Genomic DNA, 12,125 nt, shown 5'->3' on the forward strand with positions numbered 1-12,125 from the left:
AAGTGGATGCGGGAGCTGGGAGTGTTCAGCCTGGAGAAAAGGAGGCTCAGGCAAGACCTCATCGCACTCTTTAACTACTTGAAAGGAGGTTGTAGCCAGGTGGTTTTTGGCATCTTCTCCCAAAGAGCAAGTGGCAGGACAAGAAGAGCTGGCTTCAAGGAGCACCAGGGGACGTTTAGCTTGGATATTAGGAAAAATTACTTCAGGAGAAAGGGCTACCAAGCATCAGAACAGACTGTCCATGCAGGTGGTTAAGTCACCACCCCTGGAAGGGAGCACCTTTTAGGTGTGGCACTTAGGAATATATTTTAGTGGTGGACTTGGCAGTGCTGGGTTAATAGTTTGACTTGATGATCATACAGTTTTTTTCCATCCTGAAAGATTCTATGATTCTGTAAGAATGAACTTAATTGCCTTCTGAATACACAGTCAAAAGGGAGTTCTCTAACTCAGAAAAATACAAACTGTCTACAAATCTTGAAAGTATAATTAATGCACGTGTTTTATTTTCTGACATCTAATAGAATTATTGATTGCAGTGGATTCAGGCTGTTCAATAAGTACAAATATAGATATGAACATAGAAACAGGTTAGGGATTTAAGTTGAATCTCATTTATTTAAAGAAGGAAAACTTCATGGAAGACAAAGAAATGAAGAAATAAACCACAGCTGATTTTAAATATAAGCTACAAAGCATGAATTGTAAATACACTTATGTTATGAGAGGATAATGGGTTGTCTTTCTAAGTGCTAAGTTTCAAGCATTAAATAAGTTAAAAACAACACAAGAAAGAAATTAAGTTGTCAAAATTAATTACTTCTCCTAGCTATCCACTAAATAAAATTAATATCTATTTTCCATATGAACAGCTAAGAGATAAAACAGCAAAATACAAAAAATGTATTTGTAATTTACAAATGTATTCGTATTTTTTATTTTCTCAGGTCCTAGGTACACTTTTTCCTCCTTGAATTCGATCACTTGTGCTAGAGTGCTGGTATGGCACAGCTGCATAACCTCATCTCAGACTGCGGTGAGAAGCAGTAGCCTCCCCTCTCCTCTGCTGAGAAGTTTGAGCTCAGGTTCTTGTCCTTGGCTGCTGACTGAGCTGCAGTACTACCATGCCTGCTGATGTATCCTGTTGATTCAGACCCTGAGCTGGAAACTTGACTTCCTGGCTTGTGTTTCAAAACCTTGACATTCCTTCTGTTCCCAGACCTGCCTGGGATCACTGCAGTGGGAGTGAGCTTGGTTATGTCACTGGACCAGATCCACACTTGCTGACTTGACTTCTCAGCTTGACCTGGGACATCTGTCATCACTTCAGTTTTGCCGGGTGCTTTAGACTCTCCTCTGACTGGTTAATGCAACCAAACCTGCTTTGCTCATCGGGTTTGAGTATTGTAGGATTGGGCCCTTGCTAGTGAGGGCACTGCTGCCCACCTTGCTTCACACTCAGCACCCAACTTGCTTTTCCTCATGGAGCACCCCATTCTTGCTGCTCTCTGATGTCACTGATAATCACTGAGGGGGTTTAAAATTATATCAGGGAACGATTCCATATTCAATCATTTCCTTTTCCTACATATTAGAACATACCACAAAAACTAGCAAGGTGATTTGCTTTCCAAGTGCTGCTATAAGATTATTAGAAATAATGAATGGGTTAATAACTAAAATAAAAGGTAAATAAATTAAATTAGAGCAAAATTAATGATACGGTGAAGGGATAGTTTAAAAATAATACTGAAATCAGAGGTGAAATTCTGGTATTCAAATTTTTTTTGTTTTTAATATAGAGTATTGTACTCAATTGAGCATTTTCAAAAGGAAATATAACTTGATAAAAACAGTACTAATTCAGATACTAATGGCACTAGAGGTATATTTCTACTCAGCTAAAATAGACTAACTGCCATTCCAGTAGCCACATTTAAATACACCAAATAAAAATTCACTGGAAGTAAAGCATAGATAGTATCCTATAATGCAATTCAATACTAAAGTTCTTTTAAAGAAAAAATTAAAATTCAAACTCCTAAGACAGGTAGGATAATATAATTAAAAGCATTATTACTATATAAGGTGTATATCTTACAAGTCCTATTAGCATTTTAGCATTGCCTTAAATGTGAAATATTTCTATTACTTCAAAGGTAAGAACAAAATTTAAGGTAAGTTCATGGTTATCAAGGCCCTCCACCATGAGTCTGTGCATGGTTGACACACATTACCCTGGCTAACCACTGTTAAAATGACAGATTGAAGGAACTAGCTTTATACACAGAGTATGATGGTTCTAGCAGCAATTTAAGGTGTTTCAGCTATTACTGATCTAATGTGAAGTTAGTAAGAGAGAATCAAATGATGCAAGTAAATCATAACTTAATCACATGAAATTAGAAACAGATAAAGTGAAAAAAACTATATAAATAGAGAGATAGATGCAATTAGAGACCCTGTCTTAAAAATTCAATTTTACAGTCAGATCATTTCTATAAAAAACTTCATAAACTTCAGGAGAGCTAATGTACAGAAAAAATGTAATGAAAAGCATAAAGTTTTTTGCTATTCAACTCTGATAAAAATAAACTGGTACAAACAAAATTAATCTCACCAAATTTCTGAGCTTTGAAAAGCATAAATGCCCAATTTATGCACAAAATGCATAAAAGTCTCACCTGCTCATCTGGGCTCCCTCTAACCTTAGAGGGAAGGTGGCACCATAAGTGGTTTCACTCTGTTTGACTCATATATGAAGACAACCACGTGTGTCCTCAAATTTTAAGTGAAGCTCAGATGTTTGGCTGTGTTGCTGTGCCTACAGTAGTCTAAGAACATGAATGAAGCAAAGATTGAGAGTTGAGATATGTATTTAGACTATTCTAATTCATTGGTCTAGAATGTTAATATTGAAAAGTTAGTGCTGCATTTGGTTGATATTATCATGTCTCTGCCCTCATACATTCTTCAGCTCAACCAAGATCCCTGCTGGAACCAGCTAAAGATGAGGTGAGTGAGCACAGTGGTATGGAACTGCAAAGCACCAGTGTACATACTTGCAAAGGAAGACAAACTTCTGTAGTTACAGATATATATAATACAACCTCAGCTGGAAAAACAACAACAACAACAACAGCATACTGCTGTTTAAGGTACACGGAAATGAAGATTAAAGAAGCATTGACTGCAGTACTTGGACAGTACAAAAAGATTGCACAGCAATAAATTCTGCAGCCCATTATAAGAAATAAAGGTTCCATGTGGTAGGAATGAGGTGGAGAGAGGATTGTAATATCCTCACCTACTAATGCAACCTGTACCGAATACTGAAGCAAGGTTTGCTTAGTCATGAGCAATTGATGTACAATTTGGACCACAGGACACAGAGATCAGATCTTCTTTCTGACTTGCACCACTGTGCATGCACACACATAAAACTACTCCCACACTATACAACTCATTTGACAAATCAGGTGTTGCTACCTGTTGTGTAATATAATAGGTTGTTCCCCTGCTTTTGAGAAGGGCATTTCTTTCAAACAATGAAGATTTGCCCTATTTTGTTCTTACTTAACACTGAGCTAAAATCAGTAATATTGATAGAATTTTTAAAGTTCTTAATTTAAACTTCTTTGTAACTTCCCAGCACTAATGTGTTCTACACTTTCTAGATTTTTCATCCAGGAATGAACTTTGAAGTTCCCTTTCACATAAAATTTTAATTTTAGTATTATTTAACACCACCCATAGGAAGGTTTCATGCATTATGAACTCAAGATTCTTGATTTAGATTCCAGATCTTGATATTAGAAGGAAAAGGTGTTTGGGGCTCTTGCCTTATACAGATACCAGTATTACTAGATTTCACTTGTTCTCAATTTCTAATATAGCAAGAGATAGTTGAATGTGATTGTCTGACACTAGAAAATTTCTCAAGAAAAAAATATTTTCTTAATTTGGTTTTTTGGACATGATTTTGTGGGCTTGTCTGAACAGTTTGGTGTAGAAAGTATCTCGTAAGTACAGCCCACCCTGCAAGCACATTTGCCAATAACTGTACTGTGCTAATGACTCCTTCCTCTTACCTTGTTCTCTAGATACTCAGAAGATTATAAATTATGAGAACTGCGACATGACTGACTTATTTTAAGATCAGAAAGCTTTCCTTAAAATTTAAATGCTTGTTGATAGCAATAACTGGCCACATTCTTAGTGGCTAAATATTTACACATTGCGGTAGGTTGACTGTGGCTGGACATCACCAAAGCCTCTCTACCACTCCCCTCATCACCTGGACGGGTGAGAAAAAATAGAATGAAAGGCTCATGTGTCAAGATAAGGACAGGGAAAGATCACTCACTGATTACTGTCACTGGGAAAACAGAGGCGACTCAGGGAAATTAACTTAACTCACTGCCAATCAGGTCAACATAGAGTAACAAAAAATAAAAACTAAATGTTAAAACACATCCCTCCCAGCCTCCCTTCCCTGTAGGCTTAACTTTGCTTAAGTTAAAGCTTAACTTTCTCCTTCTCCCACTGGCAGAGGGTGGAGAATGGGGGCTGCAGTCAGTCCATCACATGTCTCTGCCACTCCTTTCTCCACAGAAGGATCATTCCTCACACTCTTCCCCTGTTCCACTGTGGACTTCCATGGGCTGCATGGACCCCGCTTCCCTGGGCTGCCTCCATGGTCGACATCATGAACTGCAGGGGAATCTCTGCACCTCCTCCCCCTCCTTCTTCACTGACCTGGGTGTCTGCAGGGCTGTTTCTCTCACATATTTTCACTCCTCTCTCCAGCTGCAATTTGCTCCTGTGCAATAACATCTTCCCCTTCTTAACTATGTAGAGGGGCTACCACTGTCCCTGATGGGCTCAGCCATCAGTCAAACAGCAGGTGCATCTTGGAGCCAGCTGGCACTGGCTCCATTGGACACAGGGGAAGCTTCCACCAACTTCTCACAAAAGCCACCCTAGCAGCAACCCCCACGACCAAAACCTTGCCATGCAAATCCAATACACATGTTTATTAGTTGAAGAGTAAATATATTCAAACTGGCAAAATAGACACTTAAGCAAACAAAAAGAGCTAAAGCAAAGTTTTCTTTTTTGAGTTCTTCTGTTTGGGTTTCATAAATGTTTGGGATACAATGAAGATTATTTTCTATTTTCCTTCTCAGGAAAACTTTCTGTTCTTGAAAATGATGTAGTTTTAGGCATGTATTTACAACGTAGAAAGACATTTCAGTGAAGTGATTTTGCCCTAGAAAATTAAGGATTTTTATTCAACATAATAGAAGCATATCCATACAACCTCTCTATTTTAAATTGAAACAATTAATTTGAAATTGCATCTGAGAATGTACAAAATTTTTTTCCAGGAAAAAAAGATACTTGAGGCATAACCAGAAGATGCTTTTAGAACTCCTTTTAGAAGGCCATACAAAGTCATTAAAATGTTCATTTGAAAAAATATAAACAATCTCTAAATAGATTATTCTTGAATTAGTAGAGAAAATAGACAACTTAAACATGTACAACTGCATGTGTGTGAGGACAGCTGGTCAAATTCTAGAGCAATCATGATTTTGTAGTTTAATCCATTAAGACAACAGTTTTTATTAAAACCCATTTGTTACTTGTGAGAAGTTGCTGACATAAATTGATGATTAAGCTGCTATGACCTTCACTGAACCTTAGTAATTCTCATTTGCATTCTCATTAAAGCTAGGTTTCAGTCTCATCTTTTCAAATCTTAATACAATTCTACTCAAGTCTGTCTAAATTCTTCTTCAAGAACAATTATCTGGACTGAAAACAATGTTTAACTTATACATAAGTATATATAATTTTGTATATATAAGTATATATAGTATATATAAGTATATATAAGTATATAATTAATAAATATATGAGCAGGTATATAAGTATATATATATTTATTTATCTTTATATATAAAAAATACTTAATTGGTAAAAATACTAGGTTATTATAAGAATTACCTTTCTTTAAACTGAAGATTATAGATTAATATTTTCTTTCTAAATCAAGATAAATTAAGAGAAAAATACTGGAATAGTATTGAAAGTGGCCACAAGGCAGTTTTTATTTTGGATAATAGAAACTACTTTGGTATTCTGAATTTTGGTAAATTCAGTACTCTTATTTTACATGTGCATTAAACTACATGTGTTTAAGTATTTGATATGGCTTTGCGGTGGCAAGGTAAGCTGAGCAATTTGCCAGAACTAATTTACTGAGCTTTATGTCATAAAGGAGTAGATCTCCTCTGAAACACAGGTCAAACATGACACAGTTTTAGACATAAAGACCTAGATACAATAGTTTTCTGTGTTTCAGTAAGAATCAACAGTGGTGAGGCTGGTGCAAATATTGTGTATTTTCACGCACTAACATAAAGATTAATAGAATTATTTTAAAGCGTCTTTGATATCAGAAAGTAGTAGCTCTTTACAAAGGATGTGATGTCATGTCTATCTGAATCACATCAGAGTCTAGGATTATGTCTCCCTACACCTGTAATGTGTTAAATTCATCTTAAGAAAAAAGAATTTTCAAAAAAGAACAGATAATTTTGTCTTCAGAATATTAGCCTTTTCATATAATAAACCAATTGAAATCTTATTTGTACTTGCATGCTGACAAATGAACTATATGAAAAAATCTATTTAGAGAGCTTCTGGTGCTCTAAAGAATGCCAGTATTCCTAATTTTGAGTTCACATTACTTTTAAAGACAGAAAATTTGCAGTGTATTCAAGTTACAAGAACAATCAGTATTAAAGAGAGGCAAATGCAGTAGCTTTTCATCAGGCCTGCTTTGACATTCATCTTTAAAATTAATTTTTTTTTAAGAGTATAGAAGTATTTCTAGTACATCTCATAGTTTAAGGGACCTAGAAAGTCAAATATAAACACTTTATTTAAAAAAAATTATTCACTCTTTAAGGATTACAAAAATAGGCAAGTGACTGAAATTCTCTTAAATCTCTTTCTTTTATATCAGTTCCTATAACAAAACTCAACCTTGACAAACATCTTAATTAAAAACCACCAAAACAGCACAATACCCAAGTAGGTTCATTAATAGATATAAGAACATCCTGAAACTATTTTAAGCATCATGTGCTTGGCAAAAATGCTGATAGGGTATCTGAAATGATTGACCTAATTAAGCCCATGTTAAATGTACTCAACAAATTCTAACTAATTCAATATGCATGACTGAGCAGAGAAGAAAGTAAAGGGTAAATGACTAAGGCCGTAAGGCAACAGAAATGTGTATACCAGTGATGCCTAAACTGCAACACATTGAAAAGTGCTGTGTTCCAGCCCCACAAACTTACACAAACCCCAAACAACTAGATCTTGTGACTTCACCTTGCAACTTTAATTCATACAGACTTCCAAAGGAATTAATGAAGGTCACATTCACACAGGACATTCGCATTCACACATAGTCCTGAAGGTGTCCATCCCTTCTGATGGGGCATAACCGACTCAACTACGCTGACCTGAGAGGCAGCTGTAATGTCTAAGAAGGTGTCATAAACCATCAAAGATCCCAAAGCAGCCCCAGACCCATTTCTGAACCCTTCCACCAGAGGACTGCATATGAGTGACAAATGTTGCAACAGATCCAGCGTTGCAAAAGGTAGTGCAAAACATCCCTCCCCACAGGTGAGCTGCCTGGGCATTCCCTTGTATACATGAAATATATTAACCCATTGAACTCTATGTTTTGTGGGACCGCACCACCGAAACAACCAAAAGAAGAGGACCAACAGGACACTGTAGGATCCACAGGGGTGGTGACTGCTGTTCTACTTAATCTGTCTCTCTCTCACTCTCTTTTTTCTATTTCTTTCTATCTCTTTGTATCTCATGTTTACAGTTAAATAAAATCCATTCTATTAACTTCAGCATATGGTCTCGTTTGCACCTTAATTCAGGTACAGGCATCTCTCCCTAGTAATTGGATCTTAACACTTTAACCAGAGCCATACCAGTATATTTTCTTTTACATTTGCCTCTTCATTCTGGACAGTTGAAAGAAGATATGTGCTATGTTAACATCATTAGGAGATATTGTAAAAATTTTCATGATATCCAACTTCTTCCCAGAAGGCACTAAAGAATAAGCTTTCACAGTAAACAGAGAATGCATTTATATATTTCCTGTTTCAGACATTTCAAGAACAAAATTTCATTCTTTATCCTCTTGAATTCCTTCCCTTGCTTTGAGCAGAGATGAATTTTCCTGCCATTATTAAAGACTCCAGAAGACATGTCAAGTTGAGGAAGTCCTATTTTGAAAATTCTTTTTTGAAAAAATATTTTTAAAAATGGCATTAAAATTCTTGTAGAGACTTAAACATCATTTTTCCTGAAGTGGTCCACTTTTTAGCACTGAGACATGGTCATCTCTTGGATATCTTTTATGTTTTCTCATTTTATCAAATATGAAATAAATATTATTTCTTTAAAAATTTCTAACATGTTATATCTTATTGAGGAAAAAAAAAAAACAAAAAACATGTATATGGCAAATATTTTTATACCTGCAGTACCACCAGATGGTTTTTATCATATTGCATTTCCTCTAACTCAGGCAAATTGAGAACATGTTAGTAAGAATTCTCAGCGGTCCTAAATATCACCAGATGACAAAGGATGGAAACATCACTTCTTAGTGTGAATCAGTGCTTTAAACAGCTTATCTTTTATAAATAAAGATTGTGGTAACTAAAGAATTAACCATGATCTTAAGAATATACCAAGAATAGGAGATGCAAAGTATTACTTCAGTATTTACAGGATTCACTCCAAATCTATTCAGGAGCTTTCTGGAATACTTGTGTAACTTGTACAACATCTAACTGAGCAACTATTTTGCTGCTGTATGTTTATATTTGAGGTGATACGAGATCAATTCCTCATTTTGATCAATTTAAAAAAAGAGAGAATAAACTAATCTTAGAAAGTACTCAGAAACGTTCTTCTCAAATTAGTTCTTCATCCCATACTCTAATAAACTCTTATTCCTGTAAGTATAAATACACAGGAATCATGACCAGTAAGGAAGTTTGGTTTGTTCCATTAACCTTCCTACAAATCTAGCCTGTTTGGCCACCTTATCCACAATGGGATACTAATGCTTTGTCTAATAAAACATCAACTATTTGCAGAATAATCTCTTCCTCAAACATTTGACCAAGTATTTATAGAAATTTCATTTACATTGTTTCACATAAGCTATAAAAAATAAAATAATTTTCTAAATTCACTTTTGTCATCTAAAAGAAGTCTCAAAAATAGCAAACATGATTTCGTGAAGTGTTTTGGCACTTACCAGGATACAATCCAGTCTCCTACCAGATGAGAATTACTTCTGAGCAGAAGAGAAGAGAAGAGAAGAGAAGAGAAGAGAAGAGAAGAGAAGAGGAGACAAAAAATCGGTGTAGCTGTTTCTATGTTCTGATACACTTACATATTATTTTTGCTATTATAACATCAATATTTCCTAAGGAAAAAAAAAAGTCCAATGCTTATATGAGCCACAAAGTGCAGTGAACTGCTGGTAAACTACATAGACAACAATTTATTTAAATAAAAGGTATGTTTAGTTTCTTTGTAGTCATCTGGATAAAGGAATTTTTTCAAGAAGGAAAAAACACCTTCTGTAATTAAAAAGAAGAAATAACTAGCAGTCATTTAGAACATGGTAGTTTTCACAAAGGTCAAACCACTTCAACCACCTCGCCCTCATGTTTTTCAGAGGTGGGAAGAAGGGCCTATCTGTGTGTATTTACCCAGATATAACTCTGAGAAGAACTGCATTCTCCTTTAAGTCACAAATAATTTACCTAGCCTGAGTGGCTAATAGTACTAATTAGTACCAGTACAAAGAGGAGAAAGAAATGAATACTTAGAGTGATATTACATCACTATTCTGTAACTGCTGTAAAGATGTATGGGATATTAGGCCATTTAGTTTAGGCTGAAGTACTCCTAAATAGCTTCTGGCACTTCCATTCCGAGTTATTTTCTTATTATAATTAGGTTTAATAGGTTAAGAATGCATCTACAGGAGTTTTCACACTACAACAAATATATTATTTCCAATTTTTGCATATACTAATATTTATTTTTTAGAAAGTCACCATTTAAAAATAAATTGATTATGCTAACAGCAATATACTGATTTTCAGGAGTAATACATTACTATTGAGTATTTTGAATAGTTTAGTATAAGGCTTCTTCAGATATGAATACAATTCTTTAACAGTACAGAAAAGTGGACACAAACACAGAAAATTTAGGCATAACTGCAGCAGTAAATTAATTTTGTTGAGATCTTTGCATTCTATACTTCTGTTAAGTTTTATAGCTATAAATGATATTTACACAGCTGAAAGCTGCTAATTGCAAAAATGTTACATGAAAGTACTTTTCTAACAACAGAATGAGGCCTAAAGCAAGGACTACTTCCTACATATGGGCTTGCAGGCAATTATTTTTCAATAAAAGCTAGAAAAAAAAATTAATTCAAATATTCAAATGGAATCTTGTAATAAAACTTGAAAAGAATATCTGTGCATCATTGAAAAGTGGATGGGGTATATTTATTGTAGAACATTTTTCATCAAGGGGTTCAACTTTGAGAACTCATTTTCTTTCATATTTAAAGTTAAAAGCGTGAGATCGATTGTATACTTACAGATATCCCAGGAATCTCAGTGAGTCAAGCCAGTTGGAAAACTTACACTGCTAAGAGCTTTGATGATGAATATACCCTATGGTTCAAACATTTTAATGAGAGTTCAGTGTAGTCTGCATTCTGAGCGATCTGGTCTTGCCAGATCAATGACTGAGACACAGCAAGTTTTTAAGCTTGGGTCAAATTACCTCTCTTTTGTACTGTTTTACTTAAGCCAAAGCCAACAAGTGTAGGAATTGTAGTGCACTGAGGAAATTGGCCAAACTGATCTCATGTCAGCATTTTTTAGAGGCAAACATTACTAAGGAGAAGATTAATAATAATCTCTGAGTAATAAATAGAGTCATAAATCCCTTTCAATAATAAAAAGTGATGACTATATGAATAAATTTGTCCTCATGTCATGAAAAAAACCCTAAAATGTTATAAAGGACTATTTTTACAGACCACATCTGTATTGCCAGTAAATAGATTCATCCAACTGTATTTAATGATTATCCAACATACTCCAATATTTTCTTGATTTTATGCATTTTTACATTGGTGCCAAGTTTTTAATGGTTTAGGAGACAGTTTAGTAAGGAAAGACACGAAATCCTACAGGGTTTGTTTGTTTGTTTGTTTTTTCCCGGTATATAGAATGTTTGTGCAGACTTCATATATTATAGAAACTTAAAAAACAAATCACAGGAAACACAGTTAAAAGATAACAGTTCTGACTTATTACTAAATTTCACATACTCTAGGCATGAATGTAGTGGTTTATCACTTGGAAGATGCCCTTCTTGTTTATTTAATTCCCAACCAAGAGGTAAGATGCATAACTGAATAGGCATTAAAATAATGCCTGTACATGATATACAAACCTTACAAGATAAGATAGTCTTTGGAATCTTAAATCAAATAGGGGAAGGTAGAAATAATTAAGAACAGGAAATTTCTCAGACAAATTAATCCCTTCAGTTTTGATTCTGTGCCAGTTCTGCACATGCTTATTTTCAAGCCACGTTGATAGAATTCTCTTAAAAACAACCCAGAGGACTCCAGTAGTAACTAGTCTGAATACAAGTTTTGGACATGGTTCAGCACTGATCTCTTATCTAACCCTAAAGCAAATATCCTAATCTACTTTTTAGGCAAGATTTAAATGTACAGAAATATTATTAAAGCCCATTTTGCCTTTTCAGTTTAAATGAAAATTTTATTTTAGTTAGTGGCATTGTAGTTATTGTTTTTATTTCTTAATCTAAAGATACAAATACAAATACTAAGATACAAATACAAAGATCTTCTTTAAAGGAAGAGAACCCTACTAAATACTTAAAATACCAGTTTTAGAAGTTTGATCCAAAAGCAGAAAGGAAAACTGTCTGTA

At 34.7% G+C, this 12,125-nt stretch overlaps 1 protein-coding gene across 1 annotated transcript in view; it reads right to left on the reverse strand.

Annotated features, from left to right (window-relative positions):
- The window catches only part of TAFA5 (TAFA chemokine like family member 5), a gene marked incomplete at both ends in the record, with an annotated part of 426,162 nt that overhangs the window by 342,926 nt on the left and 71,111 nt on the right, over nt 1-12,125 (reverse strand). The gene's annotated exons all lie outside the window — the stretch shown is intronic.

Source organism: Coloeus monedula (genome assembly GCF_965178545.1).
Source record: "Coloeus monedula genome assembly, chromosome: 4".
NCBI lineage: Eukaryota > Metazoa > Chordata > Aves > Passeriformes > Corvidae > Coloeus > Coloeus monedula.